General features: G+C 32.2%; 2 long non-coding RNA genes across 2 annotated transcripts; both read right to left on the minus strand.

Annotated features, from left to right (window-relative positions):
• Positions 1-1,273: 1,273 nt before the first annotated feature.
• On the minus strand, positions 1,274-1,989 carry LOC133779405 (uncharacterized). Its single transcript, XR_009869147.1, has 3 exons — positions 1,618-1,989; positions 1,449-1,538; positions 1,274-1,374 (listed from the first exon to the last, which is right to left on the minus strand). It is a non-coding gene; the product is annotated as an uncharacterized LOC133779405 (long non-coding RNA).
• Positions 1,990-10,576: 8,587 nt separating this feature from the next.
• Positions 10,577-12,407, minus strand: LOC133779413 (uncharacterized). Its single transcript, XR_009869148.1, has 2 exons — positions 12,339-12,407; positions 10,577-11,027 (listed from the first exon to the last, which is right to left on the minus strand). It is a non-coding gene; the product is annotated as an uncharacterized LOC133779413 (long non-coding RNA).
• Positions 12,408-18,378: the final 5,971 nt, after the last annotated feature.

An 18,378-nucleotide genomic window follows, 5' to 3' on the forward strand; every position in this document is an offset into this window, starting at 1 on the left:
AACGCATAACATATCATAATCAATCCAATAATGTATAGTTTAAACAGACAACATATTAAACATATAGCGGCCTATGCTGACCCAGGTGCTTTACCAGGCACTAGGTTCGCGATCTTCATCGAGCGGGTGAATATTGCACCCTAGAGGGTCTCTCCCTAGCGGCTTGCACTCAGTGTGCTCACTACAACAAAAATGAGTTTTAGGGGCGACGCATGTCGCCCCTAATAAGCTGAAAAGTCGCCCGTGAAAAAATGTCCCTGAAGGGTACATTAGGGGCGACTCGAGGGTCGCCCCTGATATTCAAATATCAGAGGCGACACAGTCGCCCCTAAAACTTGAAATATCGCCTCAAAAATTTGAAAATTTGGAATTATTTTTGTCGATATGTCGCCCATGATACTCCATTAGTCGCCCCAAATGGTTGCACGTGGCATATTATCAGGGGCGACAGTGTCGCCCCTAATACTATTTTATTTATAAAAAAATAATAAAATTAATTAATTAAATACAATTTTAATTAATTATTTATCAAAATTATTATTTAAATTTTAAATAATTGAAAGCAAATATATTAAAAATAAAAATATTATATTAAATATTCAAATTAGTTTATTAAAATAACAATTGTACATATTCATAATACATTAACATAGCAAATATTCATATTGTTCATAAAATTTAACAATAATTAATAATAAAATAAACCTAGTCTCCTAAATCAGCTGCCTCGTCCTCCTCCCTGTTGTCTTCTTGTTGTGGTTGTTGTGGTGGTTGTGGTTGTGATTGCTGCGGTGGCGGCATCGGCCAAGGATATTGGGGAGGTAATGTGGACGATCAAGCTCCATACATGTAGGGATACGATGGCTGGGAGGACAGTGGAATCAGACACGGATAAGGTGTTGCTCCGTACATATATGGAGGTACCATATGTTGAGACGGCGTTACCCCGTACATAGAAGGATGAGTTGGAGCTGGAGGTTGAGAAGACGAAGCCCTAGAAATATTTTCACTATCAGGCACAGGCGGCATCTGAACGTTTGGTGGACGAAATGAAGGTACAAAATATTGAGTTAAGAAATTAACTTGAACAGTCAATTTCTGTAGATTATTCTCCAATTTTTCTATATATTATCTTGAATGATGAGGAGGAACTTGAGACTCGCTGAAGTGAGAGTGTTGGGTAGATGATGACCCCGACCCCAACCCCGACCCCGACCCCTTCAATTTGCGGCCCACTCCTCGCACATGTCCACGCCTTTGGCCTAATACTTTTTGTAGCACCTCCACCTGATCAACTGATGACAGACTATCATTATTAGAAGCATCAGTGGATGTTTGCTGAGTTTGTAACTCAAAATCAGCCTTCAGTTTTTCCTGTTTTCAAAAAAATTTAGGCACTAACATTAAATATAACTCTATTAATATTAAAAAATATAATTCAAACTTACATAATCTTGGCGAGCATCATCGTTCACGAAATCATTTGTTGATTTCTTCCAATGATAATCCTTCCATGACTCAATGAGGTCCGGGTTCGTCTAAAAAATATAACCGAAATGTTAGAGAACATATAATTTAAAAGAACATAATTTTGATAATATTTTATCTTTTACTTACTTTTTCAAAACGGACGGCTGCCAGCGATTTTGTACCCTGCGTTGTAGAATACTTTTGTTTCTTCCGATTTTCCTTATTCTTTATGGAGCGCGCAATAAATTGTGGACTTGTAAATAACTGACAGATCTGCTTTCACTCCTCCTTATTAACATCATTGGTTGGGTTGTTTAGAACCTTATCCCAATCCTCCGGTCCATTGTAGTGTTTCTCAAAGTGTTCGTGTCTTAGTGTTTTCCTATTACGGTATCGGTCTTTCATCTCTCGATCGATACCATCTAAACACTTTAAGAAATCCTCGCGGCCCGCTATTTGATAATAGTACTAAATTGAAAATTAAACATATTAATAATATATGTACTATATTAAAGACAAATTTTTAAAAAATATATTTAATACTATTTTTACCTAAATTATGCCAAGGACCTGATCCTTGTATTGTTTAGGCACTAATTCCCATGAACCGTAATGTGTGGGAACTTTCGTTTTAATTTGGGTTCCCACAAGGCAGACAAAAGCAGCGTGCTCGCCCCCAACAACCTTGTACCTTCATGGGAAAAACGCTACTTCCAGTGGTTTTCCATTTTTACACCGCCTCTCCTCTAGATCTTTTCCAATAGCTGCGCCACGACCCTTTTTCTTAGTTGAGATTCCTGTATTTTTTTTTATTAATAATACATAGAATATTAGTATATACATGATAAACATATGTGAGTATATAAAATAACAAAAAAATTACCTGACTCGCATGTAGTCGGGATCCTAGTAGGATCCGGTGGAGGATCACCGCCAGCGTCTCCACCGTGAGCTCTAGCCACATCTGGTGACATCTACTAACACGACAGTAATTTAACCTATCTATTTTAATATTTAATTATTATTTATAATTAATTTATTGAGTATTATTTCAATTGATTAGGTAATTTGAAACATGCTATTTGGAAACGAACTTCTTATTTCTCAATATGTATAATACATTGAACACTAGATACAAAACTAAGTAGAATAGTCACTATCCTCACTAATTACATCAACATCTATTGGGCACACATCATTAGTATTATCATCACTAAGGTCGACAATTAATTCATCCTCATCTTCTGCTTCTTCTACACTGTCTGCCATATCATCTTCATTGTCATTAATAAATCCATCATCTTCTTGAACAACTAAAGAAGGTCGATGGGCCGTGTTGACTTGAGTCGCTGGTACATCAGATTGCTGAACAACCAACTCTCTGAGATCCACAGTCAAAACAAAATTCGATGAGTTGGTGTCATGTACAACATCAACATCAGCAATCATATCTGAAGCATCTGGAAAGTCTCAAACTTGCCGATGATTCACTTCTTGGACAACTTTCCAATCTCGTCCTCTAACGAGATCATCGATGTAGAATACTTGTTTTGCTTGACTAGCTAGTATGAACGGTTCATCTTTATACCATTCACCACTAACATTGATACTAGTAATATTATTTACAGTGATGGTTTTTTTTTTTTTTTTTCGGATCTGTATTGAACCATTTACATCGAAATAATACCACTGAATAAGAACCAGTAAAAGACAGCTGGCGTATTTCTTCAAGTTGCCCGTAATAGTTAAAACCTTCTGTTCCAGCAACACACACTCCACTATTTTGTGTAATTCGATTATGATCTCGATTGTATGAAACAAATCGAACTCCGTTCACTATACATGCTTGGTAGGAGTAAGCCAATAGATCTGACCCAGATGCTAAAGCTAGTAATTCATCAGCATGCTCTAATGACCCAAGCTGGTGCAAGTCATATATCTAATAATAAAGAAATATATTAGAATGAGAATGTAATTTGTAGTATGCAATTTGCTAAGTACAAGTTACCTTCTTATGAAACCATGAACGAAACTCTTTCTTATGTATCAATTTATGATTGGCAGCCATATCTCTTTGTTGCACCTCAGTTAGATGTTCCCTGTTAATTAATTAACAATGTCAATATTGTTAATTAAATAGTAGATTGAACAAAGAATAAAATGAATATTAATTATGTACTTACTCTAAATACACTTCAGTTTCTGGAGAATTATCCAAAATGAACCACTCAGCTTTATTCCGAGTATTTTCATTGAGGGGCACGGGAATTCCCTTACGAAGAGGACGACATTGAGATTCAAACACTGTGAGGTGTCGATTCACATACGGTGCATCTTCGTTACGACCAGGCTGATTAAATTTTGTTTGCACACCTTTGAAATACATTGAACAAAATGTCAAAGCCTCATCTGCAACATATCCTTCTGCTATAGATCCTTCAGGACGAGCTTTATTCCTGACATAGTTTTTTAATTTTTTCATGTATCTTTCAAAAGGATACATCCACCTCATAAATACAGGTCCTCCCAATATTGCTTCATCAGGCAAGTGCAAAACCAGATGGATCATTATGTCAAAGAATGATGGAGGGAAAATCAACACCATCTTGCATAAAATAACAATCAAGTCATCCTTAGCTTTCTCCATATCAGAAACGTTCAGTGTCCTAGAGCACAATTGTTTGAAGAAATTACACAATTCAATGATGGTAGTGGATATAGATTATGGTAAAAACTTGCGAACACCTACTGCAAGTAATCGTTGCATTATCACATGACAATCATGCGACTTCAACCCAACAATGTTTGAGTCATTGTCTGTGACTTTTTTCTTTAGATTAGAACAAAAACCATCGGGCAACTTCACTCCTTTCAAAAATTGACAAAAATCTCGCCTCTGTTCAAAAGTGAACACGTATGGAGCATGCGGTTTCATTAACCTTTTATTGGCATCCTCATAAATCCACAATGATTTCCTAACCCCCATATTCTTTAAATCATGTCTTGCGTTAGTGGTGTCCTTAGATTTATCATTATCTAACAAAGTCCCAAGGATACTGTCGCACACATTCTTCTCAACATGCATCACATCTAGGTTGTGTTTTAACTGATTTGAACTCCAGTAATCAAGTTCATAGAAAATACTTTTTTTCCTCCAATTACTTTCCCCTGCACCAAGCTTGCGCTTCACCCCCCCCCCCCCCCCCAAATCTGTCATGTTTACCAGACACTTGAAGCGGTAAAGCATTGACTTGATCTAAAACTTGTTGACAAGTAAACTGTTGTGGAGGATTTCTTTTCTCAACTTTGCCATCAAATTCCTTGTCCCTTCTATACTTATGATTACTCCTCATGAATCGCCTATGACCGACATATGATGTCTTACCAATGGAAATCGTTGCACGTCGGACATGCTTTATACCCTTGCCCGCTCCAACCAGACAAGCTACTACGAGCAGGGAAATCGTTAATTATCCACAGAAGGGTTGCACGCATCTTGAACAATTCATTCCTTGTGCCATCTCTTGTGTCGACCCCGTTAATCCACAATTGTTTTAACTCATCCACCAAGGGCCTTAGAAATACATCCATGTCTTTACCTAGTGATTTTGGCCCAGGAATAAGCAAAGTTAGCATAAAATACTCTTCCTTCATGCATAGCCAAGGGATAGATTGTAGTTCGTCAAAATCACAGGCCACATGCTGTATGATAAGCTCATGTTGCCAAAAGGATTAAACCCATCAGCAGCCAAGTCTAGACGAACATTTCTAGGATCTTTTGCAAAATCAGGATGGGTGGCATCAAAGTCTTTCCATGCAGACCCGTCAACCGGGTGACGCATCACACCATCTTCTATTGATCTCCCAGTATGATGCCATAACATGTCATTAGCTGTATGTCTTGAACTGTACATTCGCTTTAATCTGGGAGTCAACGGAAAGTAACGCATCACCTTGTGTGGAACCTTTTTCCCCTTCTTCTTTTCATTGACCCATCGGCTACTCCCACACACATGACATGAATCTTTGCTTGCATGCTCATTATAAAATAAGGAACAATCATATTTACACACATGGATTGATTGATATCCCAACCCTAACTTACTCAGCTTCTTTTTCGCCTCATAGTGTGTTGGGGGAATTTTATTATCTTTCGGAAATGCAAATTTTAGTAACTTCAACAATTCATCGAAAGAGTTATTTGGCCACTTCCCTCTAACTTTCAAATGCATCAACTTTGCCAAAAAGTTTAAGGATGATATCCAATCACAACCCGGATACAACTCAGCTTCAATCTCGTCGAACAACTCGTCATAATACTGTCCCATTCGACTGCCAGACACACCATCTGCTTCCTCTGCATTTGTCGGTAAGAGGAAATCATCAACGACGTCAACCATCTTGTCTACATCTTCATTCTCCTCAACTATCTCATTGGCGACACTAGCTTCCACCTCACCGTGGTAAACCCACTTTTGATAACTCTGTTGAAAACCCTTGTCAAAGACATGAGCCTCCACTGTATCTATAGTTTGTAGTTTAACATTCAGGCACCTCACACACGGGCATAAAATTCTCCCGTCATAGTCTACGTGTTCTTTTGCCATTCTCAAGAAGGCTTGGAGACCGTTCCAATAAGCATCACAGCTACGCTTCCTTAATGTTGTCCAACTCTTATCAATCGGCATCTACGATACAAGAATAAACAATAATTAAAACTTATTGACTATGTGTGTGTGCCCTAATCCACCTTTTCACTCCACTTCTATAAGGGTAAATAACCTATCCCATTCAGATTTGCAGTATACATATAATTTAATCTACACTCTTAAAATTGTTTCGTTTATGTAAAAATTTCGGCAGCACCTCCCTATAATTCTCATAAGTGGGCAGACTAAAATTAAGTTTGCCCACTTACAAGAACAAATAAGGAGACACATATTGAAATATCTATTAACGAAACAATAAAATGAGTACTAGATCAAATTATAGGTACACAACAAATCCAAACTATCCATGCAGACTCATACCGTCCTGGATAATTCGGAGAAGCATATTTAAGAGTTCTTACTGACTCAGCTTCAGGGCCGTCTTAAATATTTTGGCGGCCCTGTTTTAATTTTAAAAATTAGGCCCCTAATAAAAAAAATTGTAATGTGTAAATAAAATTTTTAACACTAAAAGAAAAAAAAAACTAAAAAATCACTAAAAAAGAGAGAAAAAAAAAATCAAATTAGGCCCTATATTTTGGGTTGTTTAACTAGGTTTATTAAAAAAAATATCTGAAAAACATAAAAAAAAATATTGGGCCCTTTCTTTTTTGGGGCCATGTGCAGTAGCCAAGCTTGCACACCATTAGAGCCGGCCCTGCTCAGCTTCACCGAATGGGTCTAAGGCTTTTCGTGATTGAAAATAATTAATAAAACATTATCACTAAGTGATAATATATAAAACGTCTATCCAATCTTTGGTGATCAAATTTTATCACCAAAGAAAAGCAACAAAAAAAGAAATATTTTTTAACACTAGATGTTTTATGATGTCTTATAAAATCTTATGATATTAAATTATAATTTTGTAATTTATTTTGAAATTATTTATCTAACTTTTAATTTATTTTTCAATTACTAAATTTGTTAATATTAAATAAAATTATAATTTTTTAATTCATTTATCTAAATTTGTAATTTATTTTGAAATTATTTACCTAACTTTTAATTTATTTTTAAATTACTAAATTTGTTAATATTAAATTAAATTATAATTTTGTAATTTATTTTGAAATTATTTATCTAACTTTTAATTTATTTTTAAATTATATATCTAATCATTTAATTTATTTTTAAATTACTAAATTTGTTAATATTAAATTATAATTTTTCACTTTATTTTAAAATTATTAAATTGTTAATATTAAATTAAATTATTTATCTAATATTTTAATTTATTCTTTAATTTATTTTGTTAATTCTAAGTATTCAATGTCTTCTTTATTATATTATTATTTATTTAGTCCTCTAACTCTACCAAAATTTTGACAGCATAACATCTCTATTATAACATATCCCAAAATTTTAAAACCCTACGAAAAGCACTCAGAAAATTCCTAGAATATTCACAATATACATATTATTAATCAAATTTAAATACTAACACATACTACAATTTTATACACATATATAAATATATCACTAAACACATCTCACTTTGTACACACATTCACATATTAATTATATTAATTAAACCAATAACATAATTAAAAAATAAATACCTTGATGCCACAAAATTATATTATACCAGTGAACGAATTTCCAAGAGATACTCCTTCAATTTCTACACAAAATCAACCCAAATAATTAAATTTAAACAAAATTAAATCAACTTAATATATATATATATATTCTGAGTTGGGTTTTAGCTTACCTGGGCTTCGGCGTCTGAGAGATCGGGGAGAGATCGGAGAGCAGACCGAGAGTGAGGGTGAGGTGAGGGTGCGACGACAGAGAGATCGAGAGTACTCTATACATAAATAAGAATATAACTCTTAAAAACACCAATAATCACTACAAGAAAAAACAGTATTCATAACACTTAAAAGCTGCTAACCGGGACTATTGATAGCACTTATGAAAATGCTAACATAGCCCATGTTATTAAAAGTCCAGTCTTTTCTATAACAGTTTTTGAATGTTATCACTACTACAAAAAAGGGCAATTGTGTCAGTCAACGCAGTTGACTGACACTGTTGACCAAAAATTAGCATTTGTGACAGTTAGTCGCTGCCACAAATGATGGGGCAATTGCGTCATAACATACACTGACGCTGTTTAATGGGACCGTTTGCGTCAATGCCCCACTGACGCAAACGGGCCGTTAACAGCGTCAGTGGGGCACTGACGGTAACGGCCCATTTGCGTCAGTGGGGCACTGACGCAAACGCCTAAGTGAAACGCGCGTTTCACTATGGAGCGTTTGCGTTAGTGCCCCACTGACGCAAACGACCGTTACAGTCAATGGGGCATTGACGCAAACGGCCCGAATAACCTAAATAAACCCTCATCGTCCCGTGTACAGACCCATTTACCTAATGTTCAGAAATGAAAATGCTTGAAAAACCAGAGAAACCAGCAGCGCCTCCTTCCACATTTGCTCACCTAGGTACGTTTTTATCAAAAAAAAATCAATTTTAATGTAAAAATAGTGATTTATATATGTTTATGTAACTTATATATAGTTTTTTTTTAATTTTTGTATAGATTTTGTATTTTTGAAGATTGTAGTTTGAAAACCCATAAACTTTCTTGGTTTTTTGGGGTTTTCTACATCAAGAACCCACATTGCTCAATTACCACAAGTAAGTGCAATTTTATTAATTTTTGTGATTTTATTTTTTATAAATTGACATAATTTCGGATTTTTTAATTTTTGGATAGTTTTATATTAATAATTATGTAATTGTTTTAGGTTTAAACTTTGCATTTTAATATTTGATTTTTTTAGAATTTTTTTTATTATAATTTATTTTATTTTTATTAACTTTTTTTAAAATTTTAATTTTATTTCGAATTTACTTATATAAATGAGTGTATATATATATTAACGAATATATTTTGTATAACTTTCATTTTATTAATTGTTTAGTTTGATTATTATTAGTAAATTTTTGTTTATATTTTGTTAACTTTTTAAATTTTTTTTTAAATTTTGGGTTTAATTGGTTAAATATGTATATATTAAAATTGTTTTTTTTTAAGTTATATTTTATTATTGATTTAGTTAGGATATTTATAGTCAATTTTTCTTTATGTGATTTGTTAAACTTTTTTAAAAAAAAAAAACTTTATTTCGGGTTTAAGTATATAAATGAGTACATATAACAAATTATTTGTTTTCTTTAAGCATGTTATTGTTTATTTAGTTACAATATAGCTTTAATATATTTTTCTTTATATTTTGTTAACTTTTTTATTATTTTTTGTTTATTGTTATATTTGAGTAGGTATTTTGTTAACAACTTTGTTGGTGAGATCAAGCTTTTGGAGGATTTTATATTAGAGGTAATATTTTAAACCTTAATGTATAATTAAGATATTGAACTTAGTAGAATGTACGAATTATAAAATAATGGAGATAGGATCTGAGACTGTGTGCTGCGGTGATATAAGGTTGTAATTGTGCATGTTTGATTGATTACTTGATTTGTTGTATTTATGTGATGAATATAGGTTTATTTAAATTTTGGGAAATATGATAGAAATAAGAGAAATGCTGCCCAATTTTTTGTAAGATTTAGTAATTTGAGCAAGTTGGTGAGGAAATTTTAGTTTAAGTAGGTTTAATACTTAGAAATTTAGAACACACAAGAGTACATATATTAACTTTGATATCCAAATTACTTTTATAGTTTTGATCACAAATGTTAACTCTAGATAAATGTTTAAAAAAAATTATACTGTTGTTTTTCTGTTTCTATTGCTGTTTTTTTGTTTCTGGTGCTGATTTTTTTTAATCAAAATAGGCCAGGGAAATTGGCATAAACATTTGCAATTTCCCTGGTTAATACTTTATGTGACAGTGCCTAACTGACGCAAAAAATACTCATTTTTAACATTTGTGGCAGTGCCCCACTGACGCAAACCAGAGTGTCATTTGCGTCAATGCCCCACTGACGCAAATGACACTCTGGTTTGCGTCATGGGCAATTGCGTCACATATCAAACTGACGCAAAAAATCAATTGTGGCAGTTATAAACTGACGCAAATGGCCTTTTTTGTTGTAGTGTATGTTCGGTGTTATCTTAAACTATTCAATAATACATTTTTAGGTGCTATAATATTGAAATAATAACATTTAGATAGAGTTTTTGGTAATAAATTTGAAATTTAATCTTGTACTTTTTTCATAACACTTTTCAACTGTTACATTTGATTATTTTGATAACATTTTTAATTTGTTATATTATATAAACCATAACGATTTTTTACGCTTATAATATATTTCTAAATCATAACATATTAAGGTTTTTTATTGTGATAATGGTACTTATAAGTTTTTTTTTAATTAAAAGATTTTCATTATTGTATTTTGATAAAAAAAAATCAAAATTAATCATAAAATATAATTCTCAATAGATTGATAAACCATAAGTATTACATTAAACAATAACTAATTCAAACTCTGAATGTGTCTATTTCATGAGATCTTAGTTCTAACTTAAGTTTGAAAGCATAACATAATAAAGTTTTATAATCTTGAAAATTTTTTACTTCAAAAATGAAAAACAAAAAAATTACAAGGTACACAAAAGTAAACCATGCATGAAACTTGCTCCATCCTTCAATTCATCATCCTTTGTGCACATGTCTTTGTTGTGAGTCCATTTGTTGTGCACTTGTCATATACCTGTTTCCCTTTCTTGTTTCCCTTTCTTCCACAGGTCCATGTGTAATCCTCTTTGCAATAAAGCCAGTTGTAGTCCACAAAAGGCCTATTGCTGTCAAGCTTATGTTAAGCTCCGTCTTTAGAGCACTGTAAGCTCCAGTCACATCTACACACCTGTAATATTCGAGTGTAATAATGGAATCACATCAGCAATTACTTAAAGTGGTAATTCTAGGGCTTTTATATATATAAAAAAAAAAAACAGAACCAAATTGCCTTGTATTAATTAAAAATGCATGAAAGTTGTAATTCTAGGTTTCTATGTTGGAAGTAATGAAATTATAAGATTTTATCAGTCAATCCAAGTATAGGTGTCAGTGTGTGCCCATGCATGTGTGTAATCGGTCACTTGATATATTATGTCACTGCACAATATAGTATCTGATAAAACTGGAAGATTAGAACTTATTAAAGTGGCATCTATATAGCCATCCATGTTGCATTAATGAAATTATTAGCTCTTATTAAATATATCTGTATTATACTTTCAAAAGCATCAATCAAGCAATCAAAGAATATGTACTATTATCTGATAGAAGTGTCAAACGTAAGCATGAAAAATCATAGACAACCTATGACTTCAATACAGTAATGTGTATAAAAAGGAAGAATGAAAAGGCTAATAAAAGCAGACATTACATTCTATGATATCCCTTTGGGTTTGGTTGACAAGTCCTGGAAGTGATCTGAACCTAAAACAACACATATGGATTGATCTAATGCATCTAGTGCCATCTAACACTTTCTTAAACATCATAAATTTTCACCTAAAATATTATAGATATATATAAAAACATTTATCCTACTAAACAAACAGTAAGTTACATGATTTACCTGAGAATTTAAAGAGGAAAGAATACTGAAGTCGCTGTACTGGCCGGACGATTCATTCAATAACTTTTTCACACCAGTAGAAACCTACTGTCAAGATAAACTAAAGCTTAATATACTTAAACAATTAAACTCTATAAGAATGCTGCAAGAAAATCCCAAACAAAAATACTAGTTTCTAGTTACCAAATAAAGATTAACAATTTTCAAATAAATATGAATTACAATATAGAGAGCAAACCTTATTTACATTCAATCCTAATGCCTTGTTTCCTTCATCCAAGTCTTCCAACTTTTTTAATCTTTCACGCTCCAACTTTAGTGTAGCTTATGCAGCTTTAGTAATGTCACCTACCACCAATAGCCCCTTTCACGCATCAGATAACAGAAAAATTCTTAAAAGAGTACAGAGAACATGAATAAACTGAAAAAAAAACAGAGGGGAATACAGTGGAGTGTCAAAAATGAACTATTGCCAAAACCTAGCTGATCTTTGTGAAAACTAGGGCTAAATTAGATTTTTAGATAAAAGGGCAAATGATTATATTTATAGATCAGTACAAGGTTGCTATATTTGCCTGGTAGCCAAATTACCTGCTGATGCTGAATTTATTGGTTTTTCAAATTCAGATTCCTTGGTTTTGGCTTTAGTTTGCAATCCTAAAGCTCCTTCTGAACAGCAGCCTGGCTTGACGCTTCATTGGCCTCTCTTTCAGCAGTCTCTTTTGCTTCTCTTCTCTGAGCTTCCATTGCAGCCCTATTTGCTTCTTCAACTCTGAGTTTTGCCTGCATCAGAAAATACTTTTATTACTAACAACAGCATAAAACCAAGATAATATACCAAAGCGCATTAAGATTATATCAGAAGAATATGTGAGAATAATAGAGGATTGTGACAACCATCTTTAGACATCTACCAAAAGAAATGAATAATCTGGGCAAAGTCAACAAACCTCAGCTTCTGCTTTGGCTTTTTCTTGGCAGAGTTTTTCTTCCAGGAGAGCTTTCTCTTTTCTTTTGGCCCCTTCATAAGCCGCATCACTTCTTATTTTCCTTTCTTCTACACTACAGATGATGACCCAAAAATTAGAAAACAGAAAGTCCAAATCTGACTTAAACAATAAAAAAGAAGAAGGAGATGAGAAATCATTAAAATTCTAGGGAAAAAAAATATCAAAAGCATGAGCACTTCAATGAGGGGAGGCAAAAAAAACAATACAACATTATTAACAAAGGAATTGCAGTCTTACATTTTTCTTCCATCAAGTATGGCTGAATTTCAAGTGCCGACTCATTCTCAGAGTCGTCATCATCACTAAGAGATAAATCAAGAAAATACAAAGTATTAATAGAAACTAGCGAGATCTCTAACAATCAATGCGATATCACATACCATAGAAATATCATAGAAGACTGTCATGAATACACAACAGCTGAATAAAGCTTTTGATGACAGAATAGGGATGCAAAACTTGAATTGATAAATGGAATATAAGTAAAGGAAAACAATCAAGGCCAGTTAAATGCATGCCTAACAACCATATACTTCACACTAGTTAAAACAGAACATTTCACAAATGACAAATATGGAATAGAATATAGAAATAAGTTGAGACAACTGCAGTTATATAAATATATATAGAGAGAGAGAGAGATAAAGAGACCTTTTCTGAACAATGAGGCCTTGAAAGTGAGTATCAAAATCTGAAATTCCAGAGCTTAACTAGTCAGAATCCATTGATGCTTCTGCTGCTTCAGCAACGCCCAAAAGCTTTAAACACTCATTCCAACACTCAGCACCCCTCCATAGAAGCTTAGCTGCAAGACCATAATACCCAACATCATTAACATCTTACATGAACACCCTATTACATTAACTGCGAATTGTCTAAGAATTTGGCCAACTAGAACTAAATAAGTTAATCACAAATTTAAATGTTGTATTTATCTTTCCTGAAACTTCATAGAAAAAAATAAAAATACTATTCAATGCAACGGTACCCTAGTCACATTGAAGTCCCCGCTGTTACAACACCATCCCCACAGTCCCACCTCCATGCTAACATCTTCAACAACAGAGAAAGAAAGAGAGAGAATGAGATCGTGGGTGAGAGGGAAAGAACTAAATCTGGAGACACAAACAGATGTACATATATCATTGTATATATATAATACCTATACATGAAATAAATACATAAAAATAGAACAACATCAGAGTAGAAACAAAACTAAGAAAACTTAAGAAAAAATAGGACAGAAATTGCAAAATAGATAATGAGAGTCACTAAGGAGGGACAAGTGACTAGCATAACAACCAAATAATAATCGCACCACACTTAATTCATAGTAACTGCTCTTTAAAATTTCTATGCATCTGCCTTTATATAATATGCAATGTCCTAATGGGAATTTAATTTTGGAAAGACAACCAAAGAAAAAAAGTTACTTTTTGTAAACAAAAGTAGACCCTACAAGCAAACAAAATTAACAGAAAACAGATGAAAATATTGAATACACCATAATAGATGGAAATACTCATCACAAGCTAAAATGACATGGTGAAAAATTATAAGAAATCAAGCTATAGAATCATGCCTTGTGTAGTCATGATAGCAACAAAAAGGATTATGCCAACAGGTTGCACCTTAAAAAAATGCCAAGCATTATGCATTTTAATTTCTCATTAAGACCTGGCTAAAAGCATTGAAGCAATCAATACAAAATATTATATTACCACTGTGTCAAAAAGCAATCAGTTGAATATTTATATTAGATGAAATTAGCGCATAAATGATCAACTCTTAATAATGGACCCATTCTAAAGATACTTTCATCTTTTACCAAAACATTGATAAGTGCTTATAGTAACTCTTAAAAAAACCATATTAATTATCAAAAGCATCAAACAAAGAAGCCTAAATATGATTTTGATTAAGAGCTTATCCAATTTTAGTTTAAGGATCAGGTTGTTTAGTTCTACCTCTTTTTATGAATTCCTACTTTGTAGGACTCAGCTAAGCGGCTGAAGCTATATATAAACTCTTGTAATTCTTTTGTTTCTTAGTGAAGTGGATTTAACAATGTTTTAGTGTTTCCTTCCTTAACCAACTTTACTCGTTATGTAATCTTCCTTTCATCTTATTGTTTGTTTTATCATTTTATTCTTCTTTTGACGATATGATTTTGACAACTTGTAAGTTTCAAATTAACTTCATAACTATTACTAATTTTTTAAAGAAAACATACTAATCTATATACTAAAATTTATCAAAGTGCACCAGACACTGTATAAGACTAAAAATATTCCTGTCCAGTCATTTCTACTGAAATCCAGTCCAAAGGTTTATTTAAATAACTAACTTCTTCGTGTGACTGGAGAATACATACCACAAGCGTAAAGCAAGCAACTAATGGCATACAGAACAGTTAGCTGAATACAGTAAGTTGTCCCCCGAAACCTATGCACACAAAGGAGCCAAAGACAACATATTATCAGGCAATATAAAATGCTCCGAACTTACTTGCATTTTGGGTGTTGATCGCAGCCAATAAAGTAGTCGGCACCGAATCGACTGACTTTAAAAACCAATGTGCCCTCAAAACAGCTAAGAAGAAAAACCATGAAATAGACTAATTAAAATTTAAAAATAAACAAATAAGCATTTAATTAGGCAAATAGACATTCCCCATTAAAGAGGAATAATAGAAATCATGCCCCCCCTAAAAAATGATTAGCGCCAACCTTGAAAAGGAAAAAATTTAAAACCATCTAAGAACCATTATGCAAAGAAGGAAAAATAAATGTAGAGAACTTTTGAAATGCAATTCAGAAATGTAAAATAGAGAGGACAAGAATATTTCTACACAATACATTTTGCATAAAACTTTGCTATTACTTAATGTTGAAATTATCATTGATTCTAGGTGATATTACAGCCGTATTTTACAACTGTGATCAGTTATTAATTTTCTCATTTGTAATAATGCTGATAGTATGCTATCAGAATATATCTTTATAAGCAATTAATTAGGAGAAAACTCTTATATATTCAACCTTAAATGAATGAATAAATTGCCTGCATATGGAAGCGAATTTTCAATTATCAAATGGCCAAATTCTCACAATCCAATTTGGTTGTATCCTCAATTAGACAAGTGCCAATGATCTCCATTTCATCATTACAGAAAAAGACATAAAGGTAATGTGCAAAACATAGTATTTCAGGCAAAAAAATAAGTAATAAAATAGAAGAACAAATTTACAAAACATGCAAAATTTAAATCTAATTTCATTTCTTTTCACTTCTGTGATCAAGAACCTAAAATATGCAAATGAAATACAATTGCAAAAATTGATATGCAAATAATCATAGTTTAACTTTAAGAGAGTAGAGCTTCAGATCACACTAATAACAAAAGCTTAATAAAATCAGATAATAGAACATGCATAAATCAAATCTAGACAATCCTAACTTCATACAAAAAAAAAATACAGCAAAAAGGACTAAAGGAGAGGTAACTACAAAAAGACCAACACAATACTAACAGAACTAAAGACACTAACAAATACAAATAGTAAAGTATTGACTAAGTGTTGCCGGCAAGAGAATACTCAATAGTTATATGGTTAATAAATTTATTAATTAATTGATTTTAAAATCACTCTTCATTTACCTAAAAGTTTCATTTACTTTCGGTGAATTAATTCCAAAGTGTAGTTTATAAGCACTTTCAAAGCCTAGTAAACTGTAGACGCCTAGAACATCCTAAAATTTACTCAGATCATCAAGAATAAAGATCATCCTAAAAATCATGGTAGCATAAAAAAATGGAATTAGAATAAAGATCATCAAGAAAACCAAATATTTATTTGCAGACGTTCAGAATAACATTAAAGCAGATAAAGATGGTCAAGGAAAAGGCAGAATACAAGTACCACAATAACAAACCCAAAGAAAATACCTGCACATTTTTGGGGGTAAGGACAATGTTTCTCTTTGATCAACTGATAATTCAGAACCAGGACATTGTAAAGCACTGCCAAAATCTCAAATTAAACCAAAAACTTCTATATTGTCAGGTCACAAAATGCAGATATGCTATTATATTTCGTATTAAAATACCAGGAGATGCCAATTTGAAAGAAGCAGCAAAATTGAATCTTTGTTTTTAAAGAAGCTGGGGAAAACCTTTTTTTTTTATAAAACAAAAAAAAAAAAACAAAACAACTTGTGTTAATAAATGAATATTACAAGACAGTGAGTGGTGAAAACCACCACAAGTATCGCATCAAAACAAAAAACTAAGAAAAAAGAAAAAGGTAGCTAAACTACCACTACATCAATACACAAAAGAATACATTACAACAAAACAGAGGACAAAGAAATGAAGTTATATAACATCAAGAAATGGTAAAAAGTAGTATACCTCCATAATGGATGTTATTCCAATCAAGTCAACAAGCTTCTGCATAATGATTTCTAGTTATAAATTACACAAGTTCAAACTATAAGAATAAATAAAAGTGAGATCAAGAATGAAATATAATAATATTTTCTAGTTATAAATTAAAACAGATGCAGCTGGTACAAACAAAGAACTAAATCTAAACATCTCACAAAGTGTACATCATACATGTTTTTAATAATTTCAAAAAGTAGAAGCAGCAACACACACATGGTTCTTTGAGGTATTTTCACAAAACATGGTTTACATTGTATCAGTTTAATGGAATAATTACATATGATCAACACTTAAATCTCATCAATAATGAATACATTAATATATACCCAATAATAGAAAAGAACAAAAAATCAAATGGACAAAGTAAGATCTTTTGGAATTGGCAAGGCTGGGTACCAACATAAAATGAATAGCACGTCAAAAAGAGAAAAATCAAATAAACCACTCAAAAATCAAAAGAATATGACAAGCTTTCTTGAAATTCAGCATAACTAAAAAAATTCAGATTGTATGCCAAAAATGAGTTTCATGCAACTTTCTAGAAAAAATTCTTTTGTAGCATCTTAAAATTATTTAAATACACATGTTAGAGCAAAAAAACCACTGGAAATTAAGAAATTAAAAAAAATGGCATGTTTTTGGACTTGGTGCAGTAGGGGATCCAAAAAAAAATTAAAATAATAAAGACTCAAAAGTATTATATATTCATATATCCTTAGAGTGAGTATTCGAGGATGAGGAGTGGATATTATTATTAATTACTCAGCATCATTATGTATTTATATTTAGTTATTTATACATTGAATGATTACCCTTATTATTACTTTATGTATGAATGATTACCCTTAAATGATCCTAACACAGCACATGAATCAGACTACAGGCTTTCTTTTTTCTTTTTCTGTTAGGAAAATTTGGCCATTGATTAATTTTCCTGCAAATCTAACCATGAAAAGCCAAGGCTTTTCTACAACTAGAAAGTGATTCCAAATAGTATATACCATATGCAGTTATACAATTGAATGACTGCATGACTTCATTGCAAATCCATTTGAAAGAGAAGAAAGGTTATCAAAATCTTGTCATCATTATTATTGTAATAATTTTAAATAAAGTTAACATATTTAGAAACTGCATCTACATCAAGTCAAAAGAAATAAAAATTCACAAG

The sequence above is a fragment of the Humulus lupulus genome, chromosome 1 (genome assembly GCF_963169125.1).
Source record: "Humulus lupulus chromosome 1, drHumLupu1.1, whole genome shotgun sequence".
Taxonomy (NCBI): Eukaryota; Viridiplantae; Streptophyta; class Magnoliopsida; order Rosales; family Cannabaceae; genus Humulus; species Humulus lupulus.